The sequence below is a fragment of the Schistocerca nitens genome, chromosome 2 (assembly GCF_023898315.1).
Source record: "Schistocerca nitens isolate TAMUIC-IGC-003100 chromosome 2, iqSchNite1.1, whole genome shotgun sequence".
NCBI classification, from domain to species: Eukaryota; Metazoa; Arthropoda; class Insecta; order Orthoptera; family Acrididae; genus Schistocerca; species Schistocerca nitens.
The window spans coordinates 342,661,344-342,685,030 of NC_064615.1; the positions used below are offsets into that span (position 1 = coordinate 342,661,344).

At 44.4% G+C, this 23,687-nt stretch overlaps 1 non-coding gene across 1 annotated transcript; it reads right to left on the reverse strand.

The window, feature by feature from the left end:
* Positions 1-23,274: 23,274 nt before the first annotated feature.
* Trnat-agu (transfer RNA threonine (anticodon AGU)) lies at positions 23,275-23,346 on the reverse strand. The gene has a single exon. It is a non-coding gene; the product is annotated as a tRNA-Thr (tRNA).
* Between the last annotated feature and the right edge of the window lie 341 nt (positions 23,347-23,687).

The window sequence follows — 23,687 nt, forward strand, 5'->3', positions numbered from 1 at the left end:
ATCATATGGCGGTTAAACTTCTCTCTCTTGGACATGGTGCTGGCGCTCGCAATAAAAACTTATGATACATGTCTACCCATGGTTGATTCTCTCTCAGTATTATTTTGTATCATAGGTAATCAATTATTGACGAACTATCATACGTAGTAGTAGGGGGTGCATGATATGTTCGCATTTGAGCAACAGGCTTATAATGTATGTGTTTGTGTTCCGACATGTGTAAAGGAAATGACTATGTCCAGTCATAAGGAAGGTATGGATTTGACGTGGATTACTGTGATAGCATGGGAAGAGTATGTCAAGTCATAAGAACAGTACTGATATTTCTATTTCCAGAGACACAGCCGTCAACAGAGTGTATTTCCGATACCTTGCTCATTGCCGAATGTTGTTCAGCTGAGACCGCGATCTTAACATTTAGTTGTAAGTACAGGGATAAAATATATATGTGACCGATTTCTTAGGATAAACATTCTACTTGTATGTGTTCAGCCTGCAGCACTGGTGACCTGTGGTGGGGTGATTCACATTTCCCATTAACGGTAGGAGCTGTCAGACTGGAGATGCCTGTTGGAGTGTAGGAATGCATATAAATTAACCGTGTTGTCCTCTAGATGACCAAATAGCGAACTATACTTAGTATGTGTTGGATAGCCCACGTGATCGGGTGGAAATTTGAGAATGAATATGGAGGTGCGTTTGCGCTGGCCACCCATGTAATTTGTTCAGTTGACTGCTTCTGCACATTTCGCACCTTTATTTAATAGAGGGAACATAGATTGTGGTGTGTGCATCTAGCATGCGGGAGACACATTTGCTGGTTCTCTAAACATGAGAAAGACTTTAGTTGACCTTGTAAATTATAGGGATGATTTGGAATCTACTTCATCACTGACATTGGTATTTGAGAGTGGAAATATCAGTTTCCTCTATTTGTTTCAAGTTGCCAAGTAAAGGTCTTCGCAGACGTTTCTAGTTACTCAGTGGTCTAGAGAATGCTCCACATAGCTAAAGTTTCGGGTTTCTAGAGAAATAATTCCCAGTCCGCATCTTTGGAATCATGTTGCGTGAGCGAGCAGTAGGTTTCTGCTGTGTGAAAACCATGCGAAAATATATTTGTTCTTGGAATCCCAGAGTCTGGAGATGTGTGTAGAAAAAAGCAAGCAGGGAAGCAGGAACGGACCATAAACAGCAACACGTTTGTGTCTAGTGGGAAACTGGCCAGTCTTTGCACAACAGTTCTGAGAGTGACTTCAATCCACAGACAGCTTTCTGATGTAGAAGGGATATTTTGTATAGTGGAGGATATGAATTGTATGTTTACTGCATCGACACAGTATGTGGTGATATATTGCTGGGTTGGAGATTGGTTTCACACTCTAATATTCAAGCTCCTGTCCTCAGTGGGAGAGCAATGTAATTGAGTAAGAGTCTTTCCGTATTTGACGATTTTTATGTCACTTTGCGAGGTTTAGTTGTTGGTGCGATATGGCGATCAGTGTAAAATAGCTTTTTTGCCGCTGAAAGTCACATCCGTAGAAAAAAGAAAAGGCAGACGGTGCTTCCCTAGGGCTGAGGAGAATCATGAGATATAGCCAGTGTGAGTTTGGCTTATGTTGTGTAAAATGTGTATGTATTGCATTGTAAAGTTACTGTGGTTTATGTTGTGGCATGACAAGAGAAGATGACTGGGTGTGCTACTGTGAGGATTCTATAGAGTCAGCACATCAGTAACCGTAGGTTTATGAGAGAGACTTTTTATGTGGAAAATTATGTGCACTATAGATACTGAGATTCGTTCCACAAGCACAGCCGTCATGAGGAGACATTACCTGTACATCAATCGGTGTCAGACTGTAGCAGCAATCGTAATATTTAATTGTAGTTACACTGGTAAATATGTTCCTGGCTTCAAATATTCTTGTGAGGCTAGTATGTATTTGATGATCTGTAGACAACTTTGTGGGTGTAACTGTGAATGCAATTTAGCGATCTCATGCAAAATAATTTTACCACTGAAAGCCTCGTCTGCAGAAAGAAAGAAAAGGTGCATGGTGCTTTGATACTGGCAGCATCAGTAATTCGGCGGTAAATTCGATAAGAGCCAGTCATAATGCTCGATTCATTCACAAGACATCCTTTGTGCTGTGATGTAGGAGTCTCTACATAGTCGTGAAAACGTTTGCGTGTGTTGAGAGCAGGAAGGGTATCACATTAGGACCGCTGGGAAGAGTGCATTCGATGTTATTCTGCGCTATTTTCGTAAACACATTCTGTTAGGGAAAGAATTTCCGTGCATACAAGTTAAGACATCACGAAAACTCCTACAAAAGCACACATTAAGTATTTATGGAACACTATGCAATTTACTAGAGTTCAACTTGGTAATTATTTTAGATAGCCATGTGGCTTCAGTATAACATTGAGAATGTTGCTAGATGCGCTTGTGATGGTATGTAGCTATGTGCGGCAATGCGTCAGCCACATGTCACGCATGGTCCATTACAATCACTAGGCTGAGTCATTTTTGCGTCATTTTCCCCCTCCAGACCACCATCTTGGATTACGTCACAGGAGAGATGACAGCGCCCTCTGGTGGCAGTATTGTGTACTAGGTCAGTTGGAGTCCAGATCCCTTGACAACCACACTGAATGGCGGTAGTGCCTCTAATTGTTTAAATAAAATTGTGCATGCAAACTAAAGACTTATGTCCAGCACTGGTCAAGTCCTTTTCTCACGAATCCCTAGGAGGAGGTGGCAGCTGGGTGACTTAGGTTAGTGGAGGTAGCCCAAGTGACCTATCTTCCCGTGATTTTCTTAGCTTAGTAGAGGTTTGATGCATTGTGCTGTTGGAATTTGAACTTCCCGCCATTTTTCTAGAGGGAGGGGAGGGGAGGGGAGGGAGGTTAGGTTAGTGGAGGTAGCCCAAGTGACCCTGTGATTTTCATAACTTAGTAGAGGTGTGATGCATTGTCCTGTTGGAATCTGAATTTCCCGCCATTTCTCTTGGGGAGAGGGGAGGGGGTTAGGTTAGTGGAGGTAGTGCAAGTGACCTATCGTCCTGCCAAAATTCAAACTTCCCGACAAAATCCGCCATCTTGAATGACGTCATCAGGTGACGTCATTGCCGTCATCTTGGATAAGTGTTCTTGGGGTGATACCCCCTGGTCCCATAGTGACCATAGTGACGTTGCAAGAGAGGCACTTTGCACACAGAGAGATATGCTGTTGAAATTTCAAGAAGTTTCATTCTAAGAAAAGTTGGGCAACGTATTTCTTGCTTCCACATACACTGTCCAACCAAAACATTTCGACACTGATTTTATTCCTGGCTTATAAGCGACGTTGGTGCAATAAGTATGGTGGCAGCTTCAACTAGCAACTGTAAACAGATGTGCATTTCAACAGTCAGTTGCGGGCAGACAGTATTACGTAGTGGACGTGCGAGCTTAGTGAGCTGACGTCGTCATGTCACAAATCACAATGGAGCAACGTCTAAACTCAAAAGTTCAAGACATTCTTCAGAATCGTTTAAAGATGAATAAATTGAGTGCGAAGTTTGTCCCACAAATCTTGACTTGCAAGGAAAAACAAAAAGCCAGGTTTGATTGAAATGCAGAACACGGACAATTCTTTACTGTAAAAAATCATAAATGGCGATGGCACTTTGTTTTATCAACATGAAAGGAAGTGTTAGGGCCCACTGTTGTTCCTGATCTACATAAACTATTTAGGAGACAATATGAGCAGTCCTCTTAGATTGTTTCCAGATGATGCTGCCATTTATCATCGTGTAATGTCGTCAGATGATCAAAAGGATTTGCAGAATATGTATGATATGTGTATGAGTAAAGTAACCCTCATGAGCACTAAAAGGAAGTTGCTAAATTTCAGTTACATGATAAATCACACAATTAAATATCTTGATATTACAGTTTTGAATAACTTAAATTGGAACGATCACATACATAATGTTGTGGGGAAAGCATACCAAAGAGTGCTGTTTATTGTCAGAGCCCTTAGAAATGTAACAGGTCTACGAAAGAGACTGCCAACACTACACCTGTCCGCCCTCTTCCGGAGTACTGCTGTGTGGCGTGGGATCCGCATCAGACAGGGTCAATGGAGGACATCAAGAAATTTCAAAGACGGGCAGCTCGTTTTATATTGTGGCGAAATAGGGAGAGTGTGTCATGAATTTGACACACAAATTGGGTGGCAGTCATTAAAACAAAGGCGTTTTTCACTTTCTCATGAAATTTCAATGACGACCTTTCTCCCCAGAATGTGAAAATATTTTGTTGGCACCCACCTGCATAGGGAGAAATGATCATCATAATATGAGGAATCACAGGTCGCACAGCACGTTTTAAGAGTTCGTTTTTCTTGCGCGCTGTTCGAGAGTGGAACGGCAGAGAAGTAGGTAAAAGATGGTTCGATGAACCGTCTGCCAGGCACTTAATTGTGAATTGCAAAGTGGTCATGTAGATATTGATGTAAACCATCACAAAACGACGAAGTGCAGAAATTCACATGAATAGTCAATGTTTTTACGATGTAATTGAAATTCAAGCCAATCTGATGCACGAGTTGAACAATATCCCAAAGTAGGACTTTTCTCATTGTTTGACATGGTTGTATGAATCTTCAGTGCCATTGTACTCAAGTTTGTGTGTGTGTGGTGGGGCGATGGGGGGGGGGGGGGGGCACTGCCTCGTCCTCTTAAATTTCTCTATTTGTTATTAATCCAATCTGGAAATTTCTTGAACTGTCATTGTGGATACAGATACATCTCGCAAATAACCATGATGAGAATGTCAGATAAATTTTCGACTTCATACGGAACTTTACCAAGCGTTGTTGTTCCTGCTCACCATTCACAAACAGGAAAGGGAAGAAATGCACACCTTAGGGTTGATTGCACAGTAGGGATGCAAACGTAAACATGTTCCCTATATTGGTTGGATTACGAAGTCTAGGAACCTGGGTCGTTTTATGCTTATAGATGATAGTTAAGCCCACTATTAATGTGTCAGTAATCGTGATGTGATCACGGTCCATCACTGTGTTCTGCAATAACAAGGTGCGCCACACTCTGATGCCAAGGTTAGCGATGGTCACAGAACTGCACGGAAGTTAGACGTGACGTGCATTACATGACACGACACTACTGCGCGACGCGCACGTGTTGTACGAGTCCAATGCATATTAAGACGCGTACATGTACTTTGCACGGGCCGGTTGGCGATGCTCTGGGCTGACAGCAACAAAGTGCGTGCACACTGTAATCTTTCTCAAACGATTTTACAGAAATTATTCAGTAAAAATATTTCATTTTTACCTAGCTTGAAGCATTATATGTAAGTTTTGTAGCAAAGTGCCTATAATCTCGCTAATGGTTATACTTATTATGGTAAACAGTTTTAGTAAGACGCTACACAATATTCGAAAAGTGTGCAATGAAAAATACGGGTCGCTACGATTTTGCGTTTGGTGCTTATTACACCATATGTTTCCATATGAAATTGAGCCAACATGTTAAATTTTTCATTAAACTTCGGAGGAAGTCCCCATCAGTAGGGGAACTACCTTCGTGTTGCCCCAAGGTGCCGTTATCCAAGATGGTGGCGATGACGTCATCCAACATGGCGGTCGTGACGTCATGTTATGACGTCATCCAAAATGGCGGCTTTTGGCAGGAAGCTTGAATTTTGGTGGGATGATAGGTCAATTGGGCTACCTCCACTATCCTAACCCTCTCCCCCCCCCCCCCCCCCCCCCCCCCCCAGAAAGTAGCGGGAAGTTCAAATTCCGTCAGGACAATGCAACACACCTCTACTAGCCTAAGAAAATGGCAGGAAAGAAAGGGCAGTTGGGCTACCTCCACTAACCTAAGTCACCCGAAGGCCACCTCGTCCTAGGAAATGGCAGGAAGAGGACTCGACCTGTGCTGTACATAAGCCTTTATTTTGCATGCACTATTTATTTGAACAATTAGAGCAGTACAACCATCAAGTGAAGTCGCCATGGGGTCCAGAGTCCAACTGACCTAGTACACATTACTGCCACCAAGGATATCAAGGACACAGCAGTATCCTACCAATCGCTTGCGCAACTAGTTCTGAAGATACAGACTGGAAATTATTTCTCTACAAACCCCAAACTTGAGCGAGCTGGAGCGTGCTCTAGACCGTTGAGTAACAAGAAACTTATCCCATCTGCCAAGACCTTTATGTGAGAACTCGAAAAAATAGAGGAAAATGATATATCCACTCTCGAACACCAATGTCGGTGATGAAACAGATTCCAAATCAGCCCTATAATTTAAAGTCAACTAAAGTGTCTCTCATGTCTACAGAACTCGGAGACATGTCTTCCACCTGCTAGGAGCACACACAACAATCGATCTTCTCTCAACTAAATAAAGATGTCAAATGCAAAGAAGCAATCAACTGAACAATTTACATTGGAGGGAATAATGCCCAGCGCAAACACTTGTCCATATTGAATCCTGTCAAATTTCCACTTGATCACGAAAGCTGCCCAACACATACTAAGTATTAGTTCGTTATTCAACTGTCTAGAGGACAATACGGTTAAATCAGCTACGTTCCTACACTCCAACAGGTCTCTCCATTCAGACAGTTTCTACCGTTAATGGGAAACATGAATCATTCCCATCACTGGCGCTGCATGCCAAGCACACACACGCACTAGATTCGTCCTAGGAAACCGGTCACATATATATTTTATGATTATATTTACAACTAAATGTTAAGATTGTGGTCTCAGTTGAAGAACATTCGAAATGAGCGAAGTATCGGGAATACACCCTGCTGACGGCAGTGGCTCTGGAAATATCGGTACCATTCTTATGACTTTACGTACTCTTCCCTTTGCTGTCACAGTACTCCACGTCAAATCCATACTTTCCCTTATGACTGGACATAGTCATTTTCTTTGCACATGTTGGAACACAAACACATACTTTATAAGCCTGATACTCAGGCGATCTTATCACGCACCGCCTACTACTAACAAGGGAATCTCCCCATCGCACCCCCCTCAGATTTAGTTATAAGTTGGCACAGTGGATAGGCCTTGAAAAACTGAACACAGATCAATCGAGAAAACAGGAAGAAGTTGTGTGGAACTATGAAAAAATAAGCAAAATATACAACTGAGTAGTGCATGTGCAAGATATGCAATATTTAGGATAATATGAGATCAGGAGCGCCGTGGTTCCGTGGTTAGCGTGAGCAGCTGCGGAACGAGAGGTCCTGGATTCAAGCCTGCCTCGAGTGAAAATTTTTATTTTCAGACAATTATCAGAGTTCAGGCACTCACGCATAATCAACTTCGCTCTCCAAAATTCCAGGACATGTTCAGATTTGCTTGGACATATACAGGATTTGACGGTCTACACACGGAAAAATTTGAAAACGATAAAAACATATGTTTTGACAGAGCACAGAGGAAACTGTGCGACTGTGAAACTGTTGCATTCATTTGTTGCAGTTTATGTGACACACTCTTATGTTTTCATCACTTTTTTGGAAGTGATTATCACATCCACAAGAAAACCTAAATCGGGCAAGGTAGATGAATCTTTTTACCCATTCGCCAAGTGTGCAAGTTAGGTGGGTCGACAACATATTCCTGTCATGTGACGCACATGCCGTCACCAGTGTCGTATAGAATATATAAGACGTATTTTACTGGATCAAATGTTTTCGGTTCCCATTGGAGAGGCACGTCCATTCGTCTACTAATCGCATGGGTTTGCGGTTCGGTCGCAAAACACAGACACTAAACTTATTACAGTGAACAGAGACGCCAATGAACGAACGGACAGATCATAACTTTTCAAAATTAAAGTAAGTAAACTTTCCGCTCGAGGGAAGACTTGAACCAACGACCTCTCGCTCCGCAGCTGCTCACGCTAACCATGGGACCACGGCACTCCTATGCTTACATCTTCCTTGATATTGCCTATGTTGCCGATGGACTACTCAGTTTGTATATTTTTTCATAGTTCCACACAACTTCTTCCTGTTTCCTCGATTGATCTGTGTTCAGTATTTCAAGGCCTATCCACTGTGCCAAATTATAACTAAATCTGAGGGGGGGGGGGGGGGTGTTCCCTTGTAAGTATAATACATCACCAACAAATGATTGCAGACGATACAAAATAATACTGACCGAAAATCAACGATGGGCGGACATGTCTCATAAGTTTTTCTTGTGAGTGCTACCACCATGTCTTAGAAAGAGAGGCGTAATCGTCTTACAAACAGCAATATGTTTTAAAAAAAGAAACACAACCGCATTACCATCACAAGCAGTCTTGGTTCTACAGGTGCACACTAGTATCCATGTTACAAGCTTTACCGGCTTTATAAATCTACATATGACAAATTATCGAGCTTTGAAAGTGATTTGGCTACGGAGCGTGGTATGAAACAGATATTTGCAACCCCCTCACGCCGCCATCACTAGATATTTCTCCAGTATTTGTAATGCGTTCTGTCTCGATGCCATATCATATTTCTGCCACTCTCATATCTCGAAACAAGCCACCGCGCTACCATCCCTACAGCTTCACTCATGTGATTGTTCCAAAGTAAGTCGGAACTGAGTAGAAGTCAGAGAAAGCTATATCTACCACCTTCGGCAACCCGTGTAGAAACAGGCAAAGCTGAGTTACCATGACAGAACTGTGTTTGGACAATTCAATGGAAACGAAGCCTGCTCCTGCAACACGAGGTAGTATAAAAGACAGTTGGGAACTGGGGGAAGGACGTGCTTTTTGCTAGTGTTTCTCCAGACTAGAAGCAGGTACTACAGATCCACGTCCCTCAGGGTCCGTTCATGTCTATCACCCCAACATTCTATCATCGTTATTCTGTTCCATCCACCAGAGAAAAATTACGAACTATTAAAGCTCTACTAACTTCATCCAATAGAGAACTCAATAAGATTTTTACCATATCTCTCTCCTCCCATATATCGAAAACAAATACCGCATGCATGCTGGCATCGAGCACATGTGCCGATCCTATTAAATATACAGGTTTTGATCCACTGCACAGACCAGTTTAAAGTTTCATCACCTGTACTGTAGGAGGATGACCTTATCCCACAGACTATACTGTAAGTCGCAAGAGATGCTCCCTGTGACCCCATGTAATTGTTTGAAACATCGGTTTTTTTTTCCTTGCAGTAACACGATCTGTACACTGCCATACATTCTGTTTTTCCGTCACGACTTCAATGTCCATGTCAGGTTCTAAACTGACATTAACACATTCTGATCCTTTGCCTCTCGCAGAAAAATAGATGTCGCACGGTGTAAATCATCTTGTTACTGCGGCTACCATAGCACACCACACACACTGGGTGATTTTAAATAAAAGACAGTTACAACGTAAGGAAACTGGAAGAGTTTGACGGCGTTGTGGAGAGTTTCTAAACTGCTGCCTGAAAGTGATTGACGACCTCTCCATTTAAACTCATCTGTCACAGTGATGGAATAGCTGATGGCTCTGCGTTCCATTTCGACAGATTCCTCACATTGCAGTTATGTACGCAATCGCTGTTTTGGTGCTATTCAGCCCCAGAAGGTGTCTCTCCACCAAAACTCTTTCTCCAAACAATCGATGTCAATCAATCATTATGTGGTAACCAACAGCGTACCAGTGGATGGATGGGGTGGAAAAGACACCATCAATGTACTCTAATAATAAGCATCACAGTTGATAGTGTGAAAAATTTTAGCAATTTAACAGTAATTTCAACACCGAGCAATGCTGGGACAGCATGTTTCCCAGTTTCAGTATCATACCTAAACCACCCCCCTCTCTACTTTGCGAGTATCATTGTAAATGTAGGTATATGACTGTGCAGCATGTCCATTCATTGTTAATTGTCAACACATACATCATCAAAGTATACCAGACAGGGCTCTACATATTTCTAACAAATCAAGCATAATGCTTAATTTACGATTTATCTCTATGCTGCTGGGGGGTCACAGAGCATTCTCACAGTCTTAGGGTAAAATTAGATACTGAAAGACCCCTCACACTCTCATTGACCAGCTTGCCCTGTAGCACCTTTACCGATTTAATCTGCAACCGACCAGAAGAAGACCGGTACATTCAAAGTCTAGTGAATGAATGGGGCTTGCCGAGTCCCTACCCATCCTAGTGCACAAGATTTCTCAAGGTTCGCCCAAGTCGAGGATGTTAGCACTCCCCATCGAGGTATAGTAACAGATTTGGAAGTGTTGTGATGTAATAGCAGATTGTTAAGAAGAACAATAAAGGGTGAGGGTTTTATGCATGATGGAGCTCCAGGTGGATGGAGTTCGAAGCATTTTACGTAAATCAACCAATCTATCAATTTTAAAGTATCATTTCAGAGTCTAGGATCAGTACCTGGAAGGCACTGGTAAGCGCAAACATAAACACGGGCACTCCTAAGGCTACAAAAAATTCTGCACTTAAAACGGGCTATAATGTTGGGTCGCTTGCATTTCCGACCTATCAGTCGTATGGAATGTAGCGCTGTTAATATTCCAATGTAAGACATATATTTCAAGTGCATGACATACATCCTTTTTCCCGGTTTCTCTAAGATAAACTATGGTATCGAACCATAAAACTAGAAAACTACTACTTCCTTAAAAGAGTGGCTCTGTATGATACATGTACAATATAGCTTTCCAGAGATGTGTAGCATCCACATCCGATCACGTTCAGAAGTTATACTATGCCCACATCAGTCCTATATAAAATTATCCATAGTATCGGAGAATACCTCTTACAAGGAAACAGATAAACACATAGCAGCGGCGTCCGACATGTGAAATTACAAGTAATATCGCCACTAACTCTGTAAACAGCACATCTGCCAAGCAGATGTATACACAGGGTATTGCAGTATCTCACAAACATCTATCGCTGACTTAGTTACAAACTGAAGTATCGATTTTACACATAAGATGCGACAGGGGAATGGAGTACACTGCATAAATCTTCATTCGTTTAAAGGAATGTGTCACGTTTCATCACACGTGAGATGGAAGTCCTCCGATGACCGAAAGGTTTACTGTTAACAATCGCAAGTACACACTGCTCTAAGACCCGCACAGAACAAGTGGTTGTATACTAGTCGAATGCAGGTGCTGTCACACATCTGATGCATCCTCACGGAACATCAGGAAAAAAATGGTCAAATGATCTGCAGCAACTTCCCCTGCAGCTGGCTTAACTGTATTGTCCTCTAGACAGTTGAACAGCGAACTAATACTTAGTATGTGTTGGGCAGCTTTCACGATCAAGTGGAAATTTGACAAGATTCAATATGGACAAGTGTTTCCGCTGGGCATTATTCCCTCCAATGTAAATTGTTCGGTTCACTGCTTCTTTGCATTTGACATCTTTATTTAGTTGAGGGAAGATCGATTGTGGTGTGTGCGTGTAGCACGTGGAAGACACGTTTTCTGGTTCTCTTGACATGAGAAACACCTTGGTTGACTTTGTAAATTATAGGGCTGATTTGGAATCTGTTACATCACCGACATTGGTATTCGTGAGTGGGTATATCATTTTCCTCCTCTATTTTTTCGAGTTCTCACATAAAGGTCTTTACAGACGGGATAAGTTTCTAGTTACTCAACGGTCTAGAGCACGCTCCAGCTCGCTCAAGTTTGGGGTTTGTACAGAAATAATTTCCAGTCTATATCTTCGGAATTGTGCGAGAGATAGGTAGGATACTGGTGTGTGCTTGATATCGAGAAATACCGCGAAAATGGTATCATATTATGGCAAACAACCGAAAATAAATGTGTTCTTGTAATCCCAGAGTCTGGAGATGGGTGTAGAAAAGCAAGCAAGCGAGCAGGTCCGGACCAGAAACAGTAACGCATTTTTGCCAAGGAGGAACAAGACCGAATTTGTAGAACAGTTTTTAGAGTGATTCCAATCTGCTGAGGGCACTCTAGTCACCTGTCGGGAGTGGATGACCGCCGACCTCACAGAGAAATATCTAGTGCTGCAAGGGGTATATACAGTGCTGTCTGTATTCATGGTATATGTACAAATGATGTAAGAGGGCTTATTTTGATGCGTCATCACACCAGCAACAGTAAACACACGCGCACACGGGCCAGAGGCTGACTTGGCGCTTATTTAGATAGACATGTGATGTCAGTATAACACTCAAAGAACTTTCACATGCTGTCGGCAGCTGAGTGAGAGTGATGGCTTGCACTAGCTTGCATCCGGTGGTGGCTCGCGGCGGCGTCGACCTGTGCATGCCCTTGGAGCATCTGCACTCTGCAAATACACTCCTGGAAATGGAAAAAAGAACACATTGACACCGGTGTGTCAGACCCACCATACTTGCTCCGGACACTGCGAGAGGGCTGTACAAGCAATGATCACACGCACGGCACAGCGGACACACCAGGAACCGCGGTGTTGGCCGTCGAATGGCGCTAGCTGCGCAGCATTTGTGCACCGCCGCCGTCAGTGTCAGCCAGTTTGCCGTGGCATACGGAGCTCCATCGCAGTCTTTAACACTGGTAGCATGCCGCGACAGCGTGGACGTGAACCGTATGTGCAGTTGACGGACTTTGAGCGAGGGCGTATAGTGGGCATGCGGGAGGCCGGGTGGACGTACCGCCGAATTGCTCAACACGTGGGGCGTGAGGTCTCCACAGTACATCGATGTTGTCGCCAGTGGTCGGCGGAAGGTGCACGTGCCCGTCGACCTGGGACCGGACCGCAGCGACGCACGGATGCACGCCAAGACCGTAGGATCCTACGCAGTGCCGTAGGGGACCGCACCGCCACTTCCCAGCAAATTAGGGACACTGTTGCTCCTGGGGTATCGGCGAGGACCATTCGCAACCGTCTCCATGAAGCTGGGCTACGGTCCCGCACACCGTTAGGCCGTCTTCCGCTCACGCCCCAACATCGTGCAGCCCGCCTCCAGTGGTGTCGCGACAGGCGTGAATGGAGGGACGAATGGAGACGTGTCGTCTTCAGCGATGAGAGTCGCTTCTGCCTTGGTGCCAATGATGGTCGTATGCGTGTTTGGCGCCGTGCAGGTGAGCGCCACAATCAGGACTGCATACGACCGAGGCACACAGGGCCAACACCCGGCATCATGGTGTGGGGAGCGATCTCCTACACTGGCCGTACACCACTGGTGATCGTCGAGGGGACACTGAATAGTGCACGGTACATCCAAACCGTCATCGAACCCATCGTTCTACCATTCCTAGACCGGCAAGGGAACTTGCTGTTCCAACAGAACAATGCACGTCCGCATGTATCCCGTGCCACCCAACGTGCTCTAGAAGGTGTAAGTCAACTACCCTGGCCAGCAAGATCTCCGGATCTGTCCCCCATTGAGCATGTTTGGGACTGGATGAAGCGTCGTCTCACGCGGTCTGCACGTCCAGCACGAACGCTGGTCCAACTGAGGCGCCAGGTGGAAATGGCATGGCAAGCCGTTCCACAGGACTACATCCAGCATTTCTACGATCGTCTCCATGGGAGAATAGCAGCCTGCATTGCTGCGAAAGGTGGATATACACTGTACTAGTGCCGACATTGTGCATGCTCTGTTGCCTGTGTCTATGTGCCTGTGGTTCTGTCAGTGTGATCATGTGATGTATCTGACCCCAGGAAAGTGTCCATAAAGTTTCCCCTTCCTGGAACAATGAATTCACGGTGTTCTTATTTCAATTTCCAGGAGTGTAGATCTTCGCTCCCAGCTGGTCGCGTAGCAACGGTGCCTAGGTAAACACGTATTTCGAGAGGAATTTCTCAGGCACCAAGTATGAAATGGAGGTCGCTGCCTCATGCTTGTGGTACCCGAACGGGCACTTGCGCGTCAATTCGTGGGGGGTGCCGGTACATCCTGACATCTGGGAGCGTGTGCGGCAGCCTCCTGCGCAACCCAGTGGACAGGGGGCGGCGTGCAGTGCCTGCGTATGTCGTTTGCGTGTCTATTGCATTATTTTGTGAGCAGGTCTGTATGATGTGCTATGTGTTATTTGGACAGTTTACAAGTTGATTTCATGTCTGCACATCAGTGTACTGCAATATTTAGGAGGAGTTTGCCTGTCTGTACTGAAATTATTTCGGTAATTTAGGGGTTGTTTGCATGTCTACAGAGCGTTATTTAGGATTAGTTTGCAGGTCTGTGAGCTGTGTGGCATGACTCCAAGCATGTCAGAGCATGTGCTTTGATCAGAGTGATAAATACACTATCTCAAATCCATCCCAAAATAAATTGTTTCAAGACAAATAAAGTACACTCCTTCCTCTCTCCAGCAGACCAGCACAGGCTGAGTCATTTCCCCCTCCAGACAGCGATTTTGGGTTACATCACGGAACAGACGACAATGCCCTCTGGTGGCAGCAGTACCGTGTACTAGGTGAGTTGGGCTCCGGACCACGTGGAAACTACACTTGATGGTGGCACTGCCTCTAATTGTTTAAATAAATAGTGCATGCAAAATAAAGACTTATGTCCAGCACAGGTCGAGACCTCAACCCGCCATTTCCTAGGATGAGGTGGCAGTCGGATGACAGGTTAGTGGAGGTAGCCCAACTGCACTTTCTTTCCTGCCATATTCTTAGGTTAGTAAAAGTGTGTTGCATTGTCCTAATGGAATTTGAACTTCCCGCCATTTTCTGGACATGTTAAGTTAGTGGAGGTAGTCCAATTGACCTGTATCCCCGCCAAAATTCAAACTACCCGCCAAAAGCCGCCATCATGTATGACATCATCAGGTGACGTCACGGCCGCCATCTTGGATGTCTTCGACGCCATCTTCGAGAACGGTACTTTGAGCCGACACGAAGGTAATCCCACTACTTCTATCTGCCTCCGAACTCGAGAAAATGGATCCTATATAGCGCACTCGCTCCCAATCTGACGCCCGCGATAATGAAATATTCACATCGTCATATGAAGGGCTTATTTCAATGGTGGTACAAGTACATTACCTCCACTTTTCTGCCTATAATGGTTCTGAAATTAATGATCCGAACAAACAGAAAGAAAGGTTCATCTCTAGCAAGAAGCCATATGCTTGAATATTTCTGGTATCACAACTGCAAATTTTTCAGCACTCGTTTAACTTTAGGACTCTGTATCTCAAAAGGAACAAAAGTGGACTTGTACCACTATTGAAATAAGCCCTTCATATCTCATAAACCGCCTGAGACATTGAAACGAGAGTTTGGCGTATGATAGTACACAAGGAGGAGAGTATTTTTCCAATTCGTAAACACACGGAACTTTCTTATCTATGGCCATATATACCAGTAGTTATACTTCCCTATTTATTTTTTTTTCACTCCAGTCACTGTAATTTTTAAAGAGTTATCTACAGCTAGTGAAACAAGAGTTCCTAGTATGAAAATAAACATGACATTTCTTCTCTTATGTTACTGCAAACCGACAGTATGAGGTTTTTCATAAGTTATTAAGCTCATTGATCGCCAATTACTTGTTTAATGATGCACTCTGTTTCAGAATTCGGTCGCAATAGCTGCTGTGAGATGAGTTTGTGCAAATTACACTGTGGTTTGGCAAAGGAAGTACAATTAAACCTGTCAACAAGAGAAATGGGGCCGTTACTTATAAATGGTGATGCTTCTTCGAATGAGAATAGGTTAAGAATTCACACAAAAATAAATTGCCAATTCTGTTGGAATTTTGGTTGAATCCGCGTAACCCATCGTATTTTTAACACTGAACGACTGGAATGGAAAAAGGATTTTATCCCTTCTCCTGGTCTGAGCAGTATTAAAATAATGACGACCGTTCCCTTCAGGTAGAATGATAGGCCGGATGCCAGATGCTGGTTACTCACCTACGGCTCGCCAAACTGACAATGTGCGATTCGCAAATAAAATAGGCGTTACTGAGAAAAATAAGCAACTAATCTGTCACACAACACAGTGTTCAGTGCATTTTCATCAGCTGAGCATAATGCACACGAAAGGAATGCAGAAGCTAGTCATGTGTGCCTTGTGAGCGGGAGTTCGAAAAACGTTGCCATGAAAGTAGAGCTGCCTTTGTCAGCAATACATTTCAACAAATTAAATATATCTAATAACCACACTCTTTCAGGATACTCCTACTTTCGTAATAATATCGACCCTTTTTTTCGTTGACAGGAGTGGCCGAGCGGTTCTAGGCGCTACAGTCTGGAACCGCGCGACCGCTACGGTCGCAGGTTCGAATCCTGCCTCGGGCATCGATATGTGTGATGTCCTTAGGTTAGTTAGGTTTAAGTAGTTCTAAGTTCTAGGAGACTGATGACCTCAGCAGTTAAGTCACATTGTGCTCAGAGCCATTTTGAACCTTTTTTTTTTCATTTGTGTAGCTTGTTGTATAATTAGTTTCAAAACTGTTCAAATGTGTGTGAAACCTTATGGGACTTAACTGCTAAGGTCATCAGTCCCTAAGCTTACACACTACTTAACCTAAATTATCCTACGGACAAACACACACACCCATGCCCGAGGGAGGACTCGGACCTCCGACGGGACCAGCCGCACAGTACATGACTGCAGCGCCTCTGACCGCTCGGCTAATATAATTACACTCCTGGAAATGGAAAAAAGAACACATTGACACCGGTGTGTCAGACCCACCATACTTGCTCCGGACACTGCGAGAGGGCTGTACAAGCAATGATCACACGCACGGCACAACGGACACACCAGGAACCGCGGTGTTGGCCGTCGAATGGCGCTAGCTGCGCAGCATTTGTGCACCGCCGCCGTCCGTGTCAGCCAGTTTGCCGTGGCATACGGAGCTCCATCGCAGTCTTTAACACTGGTAGCATGCCGCGACAGCGTGGACGTGAACCGTATGTGCAGTTGACGGACTTTGAGCGAGGGCGTATAGTGGGCATGCGGGTGGCCGGGTGGACGTACCGCCGAATTGCTCAACACGTGGGGCGTGAGGTCTCCACAGTACATCGATGTTGTCGCCAGTGGTCGGCGGAAGGTGCACGTGTCCGTCGACCTGGGACCGGACCGCAGCGACGCACGGATGCACGCCAAGACCGTAGGATCCTACGCAGTGCCGTAGGGGACCGCACCGCCACTTCCCAGCAAATTAGGGACACTGTTGCTCCTGGGGTATCGGCGAGGACCATTCGCAACCGTCTCCATGAAGCTGGGCTACGGTCCCGCACACCGTTAGGCCGTCTTCCGCTCACGCCCCAACATCGTGCAGCCCGCCTCCAGTGGTGTCGCGACAGGCGTGAATGGAGGGACGAATGGAGACGTGTCGTCTTCAGCGATGAGAGTCGCTTCTGCCTTGGTGCCAATGATGGTCGTATGCGTGTTTGGCGCCGTGCAGGTGAGCGCCACAATCAGAACTGCATACGACCGAGGCACACAGGGCCAGCACCCGGCATCATGGTGTGGGGAGCGATCTCCTACACTGGCCGTACACCACTGGTGATCGTCGAGGGGACACTGAATAGTGCACGGTACATCCAAACCGTCATCGAACCCATCGTTCTACCATTCCTAGACCGACAAGGGAACTTGCTGTTCCAACAGGACAATGCACGTCCGCATGTATCCCGTGCCACCCAACGTGCTCTAGAAGGTGTAAGTCAACTACCCTGGCCAGCAAGATCTCCGGATCTGTCCCCAATTGAGCATGTTTGGGACTGGATGAAGCGTCGTCTCACGCGGTCTGCACGTCCGGCACGAACGCTGGTCCAACTGAGGCGCCAGGTGGAAATGGCATGGCAAGCCGTTCCACAGGACTACATCCAGCATCTCTACGATCGTCTCCATGGGAGAATAGCAGCCTGCATTGCTGCGAAAGGTGGATATACACTGTACTAGTGCCGACATTGTGCATGCTCTGTTGCCTGTGTCTATGTGCCTGTGGTTCTGTCAGTGTGATCATGTGATGTATCTGACCCCAGGAATGTGTCAATAAAGTTTCCCCTTCCTGGGACAATGAATTCACGGTGTTCTTATTTCAATTTCCAGGAGTGTAGTTTATTAATGCTGATAATGTGTATGCAACAATTGAAATGCTATTTCTCAACACGGCGAGCCAATTAAAACATCGCTATCTGTGACTGCTTTTCGACATTTCTAGCTTGCAGTGGAAATGTGATGTCGTGGAAGTATCGCCCATCCGAAAAATACAGCCTTACGGTATTTTGAATTTTATTGTCACTGAGTCGTGTTTCGTTTCGCTGTTTACGCGCCCTCTCTAAATGGTTCAAATGGCTCTGAGCACTATGGGACATAACATCTGAGGTCATCAGTCCCGTAGAACGTAGAACTACTTAAATCTAACTAACCTAAGGACATCACACACATCCATGCCCGAGGCAGGATTCGAACCTGCGACTGTAGCGGTCGCGTGGCTCCAGACTGAAGCGCCTAGAATCGCTCGGCCACAGCGGCCGGCAAGCGCCCCCTCTCTTTTCGTTAGTATATAATAGTTTTCACTTACATATAACTGTATACTTCTTTGTTTTGTTTACTCTTTTGGCAAGAACAATGCACAGTTCAGTAACTGGTGAGCCATTAGCCAGTGGAATTATGTCTTCTGCCTTCACAATGTTTTTAGATCTTAAGAAGGGACAGATGATTCATCGTGAGGGTAGTGAATAAGGAAGTAAGGAATATTATAAAATCATGTGGTCTAGAAGCAAGGCGGGAAAGTACAACAAGGTTATATACTTGCTGCCTGTTATGCTGACTACGATCTGTTACAAGAAGTCGGGAAGATGTAATTTCCACAGGCATGACCCCTTTTTTTCTCCTGGTAAAAAGCGTCCAAGATATGAAGTACATAAGTTTCACCATCACTATATGGATATGGATGTAATAAGAGACATTATACTATATACATATTGACATCACATTTCCACTGCAATCTAGAAACAGTCGAGAAGCCCTCATGAATAACGATGTTTTAATCGGCTCGTCGTGACGAGAAAAAGAATTTCAGTGGTTGCATACACACTATCAGCATTAATAACTAATTATACAACAGGCTAGACAAATGAAATTATGGCCGGTATCATTACGAAAGTATATCCTGAAAGAGTGCGGTGATCTGATGTATTTAATTTGTTGAAATGTATAGCTGACAAAGGCAGATCTACTTACATGACAATGTTTTTCGAACGACGTGAACTCCCGCTCACAAAGCACACATGGCTATCTTCTGCAAACCTGTCGACGTTATTCTCAGCTCAAAAATGGTTCAAATGGCTCTGAGCACTATGGGACTTAACATTTGAGGTCATCAGTCCCCTAGAACTTAGAACTACTTAAACCTAACTAACCTAAGGACATCACACATATCCATGCCCGAGGCAGGATTCGAACCTGCGACCGTAGCGGTCGCGCGGTTCCAGACTGAAGGACCTAGAACCGCTCGGCCACACCGGCCGGGTATTCTCAGCTGCTGACAATACACTGACCATTGCGTTGTGCGACAGATCAATAGTTTGTTTTTCTCAATAACAATTATTTTATTCGCGAATCAAACGGCTCTGAGCACTATGGGACTCAACTGCTGTGGTCATAAGTCCCCTAGAACTTAGAACTACTTAAACCTAACTTACCTAAGGACAGCACACAACACCCAGCCATCACGAGGCAGAGAAAATCCCTGACCCCGCCGGGAATCGAACCCGGGAACCCGGGCGTGGGAAGCGAGAACGCTACCGCACGACCACGAGATGCGGGCTATTCGCGAATCACACATTGTCAGTTTGGCAAGCCGTACGTGAGTAACCAGCATGTGGCAGTTATTCCGCCTGAAGGGAACGCTCGTCATTATTTTAATACTGCTCAGATCAAGAAAAGGAATAAAATCCTCTGATAAGTTTCTATTCCAGTTGTTACGTGTTTAAAATACGGTGGATTACGAGTTTCGACCAAAATTCCAACAGAATTGGTAATTTATTTTTGTGTGAATTCTTAACCTTTTCTTATTCGGAGAAACATCACCGTTTATGAGTAACGGCCACATTTCTCTTGTTGATATGTTTCACTGTACTTCCTCTGCCAGAACACAGTATAATTTGCACAAACTCATCTTACAGTAGCTATTGCGACAGAATTCTGAAACAAACTGCCTCATTAAACCAGTAGTTGCAAACCAGAGGACTCAATAGCTTACGAAAAACCTCACTGTGTCGGTTTGCATTAACATAAGAAATTTCATGTTTATTTGCACACTAGGAAATTCCTGTTTCACTAGCTGTCGATAACTTATAAAATATTGCAGTCATTGGAGTTAAAAAAATAAAGAAGACAGTATAACTACTGATATATCGTCATAGATAAGAAAGTTCCGTGTGATTACGAATTGGCAAAATACTCTCCTCCTTGTGTGCTGTCATTCGCCAATATCTCGTTCCGATGTCTCGAGCGGTTTAGGAGATATGAGGGCTATTGTGAATATTTCATTCTCGCGGGCATGAGCTCGGGAGTGAGCGCGCTACATGGGATCCATTTTTTCGAGATCGGAGACAGATAGAGACCTTTCTCTAAGGCTAAAGAAAAATTCAACACGTTTGGCAAAATTTCATACGCAGCAACGTATGGTGTAATACGCACCAAATGCAAAATCATAGCGACCCCTAAATTTCATTGCAAACTTTTCGAACTGTGCGTAGCGTCTTACTAAATTGTGTATATCACAATAAGTATGACCCTTAGCGAGATGATGGGCACTTCGCCTTGAAGCTAACATAAAACTCTACAAGCAAGGCAAAAATCAAATATTTTTACTGAATAGTTTCTGTAAAATCATTCGACAAAGATTACAGTGTGCTTACGCTTCGTTTCTGTCAGCGCAGAGCGCCGCCAACCGGCGTGTACAAAGTACGTGTACGCGTCTCAATATGCGTTGGACCAGCGCGACACGTGCGGAACGTGTGCGCGTTGCGCTGTAGTGTCGTCAGTCGTGTCACATCACGCGTGCTATACGCATCTCAAGTATGGCGGCCGCAGTGAGATGGACGACATCTATTAACAGCTTCTGGAAACTCCCGAAGACCAGAAATATATAAATAACCCATCTGTCAGAGCTACACATTTTGTTCCTTTTTTGTTGCCACTAAACTGGAAAGCATATCCAGTAAACAGAGATAAGCCTCATTAACGAACCGTAACTTGAAACAGATATACGACCGGCATTTTAAACGTTGCACACACACACACACACACACACACACACACAGAGAGAGAGAGACAGAGAGAGAGAGAGAGAGAGAGAGAGAGACAGAGATAAAGTATGTGAGCGACTGATGCAAGCACGAAAAGCTACGGTATCAGCTACTGTGGTTGCACTCAGAAAGCATCGAAAGCACGTATGAGTAATCATATCAGCACACACGCATAATCGGCGAAGCATGTTGGTTCGGTATAGCGTAGCTTCTGCGGTACCAGAAACGGCCAGTTTGCCCAATCACGGGAAACATTATGCACAAACAGGAAACAGTCAGTAAGGTACGACAAAACTGATGCTGGATGGCACGATGGTAATTGCCTCGTTTCAAAATTTACGAGGTGATAAACGTGTCATCGTCCAAGGTAATTACTGGTACCAAACACCTTATTTATCAGTTTGAAAAACAGATACGCCCAATTTTAAAAGAAAACTTACTTGAAATCACAATAAATAAATTGCTTCGTTACTTTAGTAAAAACTTACAGTTTGCATAACGACCATAACGAGAAAATTAGAGAAACTAGAACTAGCAGCCGGCCGAGGTGGCCGAGCGGTTCTAGGCGCTACAGTCTGGAACCGCGCGACCACTACGGTCGCAGGTTCGAATTCTGCCTCGGGCATGGATGTTTGTGGTGTCCTTAGGTTAGTTAGGTTTAAGTAGTTCTAAGTTCTAGGGGACTGATGACCTCAAAAGTTGGGTCCCATAGTGCTCAGAGACATTTGAACCATTTTTTTAGAACTAGTAAGGGGGCCTACAGAATTTCAAGCCGTTTACCAACAGTCAGTCATCCCGCACCGAAGGTAACATGAAAAGGGAGAAAAGCAGAACCTTCTGCCTCACACAGCAAGGTGACCTGTGAAGTATAGATAGATAGCAACCATAAACATAGAAATGACGTATATTTATTTCAGAAATATCATTTTCACTTAACCTCTATTGTCTACGAGCAGTAGTCATAAAATTTTGATTTGATTATCACCATGAGAAAGTAAAGCTGCGATCATGAAACTTGGTGCAGGCGTCAGTCCTCCTCTGCAGATTCACCACTTAATTCGATACTTTTTTCCTACGGTGGGTGACTTGGGGGAGACATTGGTTGTAGACGTTTCTTTTTCGGATGTTCAGGAAACGTTTCACCTCGAAAATTACCCCGCCAAAGTCCTGGAAATGATTGTTAGCAATGGTTTCCTCACCTGAGGAAAGGGGAAGTAGCCATTAGGTGCGTCAGGAGAATACGAGGATTAGGAAAAATTTGAATTAGCTGGGTCGCGAGCAGTAGCAGAATCTAGTGTGTAGTGAATGAGGCCATACCAAGGAGATGGCGAGATTGGCTCCTGCCAAGGTCGCCTCAGAGGGGGCGCAAAAACTGACTGGAAAAGAAAGGAGGTTTCAGAATTACTGAAAGAGATACGCAAGTTCACCTAATCCTATCTTCTGCCTAAGAGAAGCTTTTCCACTGGCCCGTAACTGTAAACGCACATTGTTGGCACATTTTCACTTCTACAGTGCCATTTTGTCTGAGTATCAGCATAAGGAAATGACAACTACCTCACACCTCTACTGCTAACATGTTTTAAGTGGCAACAATGCTCACATTTTCCAATGGAGTCCTTCCGATACTCCTCTATAGTACTGTACGATCTCAGAGATCAGTGGGCCAGTACTGAAGTAAGTACGCTAGAGGATATATAACTTATTGGCCTCTCCAACCAGTGCTTTTGTTGATCTAGATGAAATGTACATTGAATTACAATAAAAACACAATTCATGGAAAGCGATATTTTCCAACTCTTAATTATAGTCCCTCTCCTTTTATATCTAATTAATAATTATTCACCATTAATAACTTAAGAGGAACAAAATAAATTTGTTCTTTATACATCATACTAAAACAAATGTACATCAGGTACCACAAAAAATAAGATATAGATTTAAGTCACAAAGGAATTATGACATTGGCTGTGAGTGGCCATTGATTTCAATCAATGGGGAAGATTGAAAATTCCTGCCGGACTGGGGTTCGAACCCAGCCTCCTGCTTACTAGGCAGATGTGCTGACCACTGCACCATCTGGACACAACTAGGAAAGATTGAGTTTAACAACCAATCAACATCGAGGTCGTTAGAGACGGAGCACAAGCTTGGACTGTGTCAAGGATGGGGAAGGAAATCAGCCATGCCCTTTCAAAGGAACCATCCTAGCATTTGCCTGGAGCAATTTAGGAAAATCATGGAAAACCTAAATCTGGATGGCCAGACTTGGGTTTGAACCATTAGCCTCCCAAATGAAAGTCCAGTGTGCTAACCACTGCACAGCCTCACTCAGTATCCGTACACAGTAATCATCGCAACTGCACAGAGTATCCCAGCATGTCTTCAGTAGATCCAAATTCTCAATCTACCTACACACTATAAATG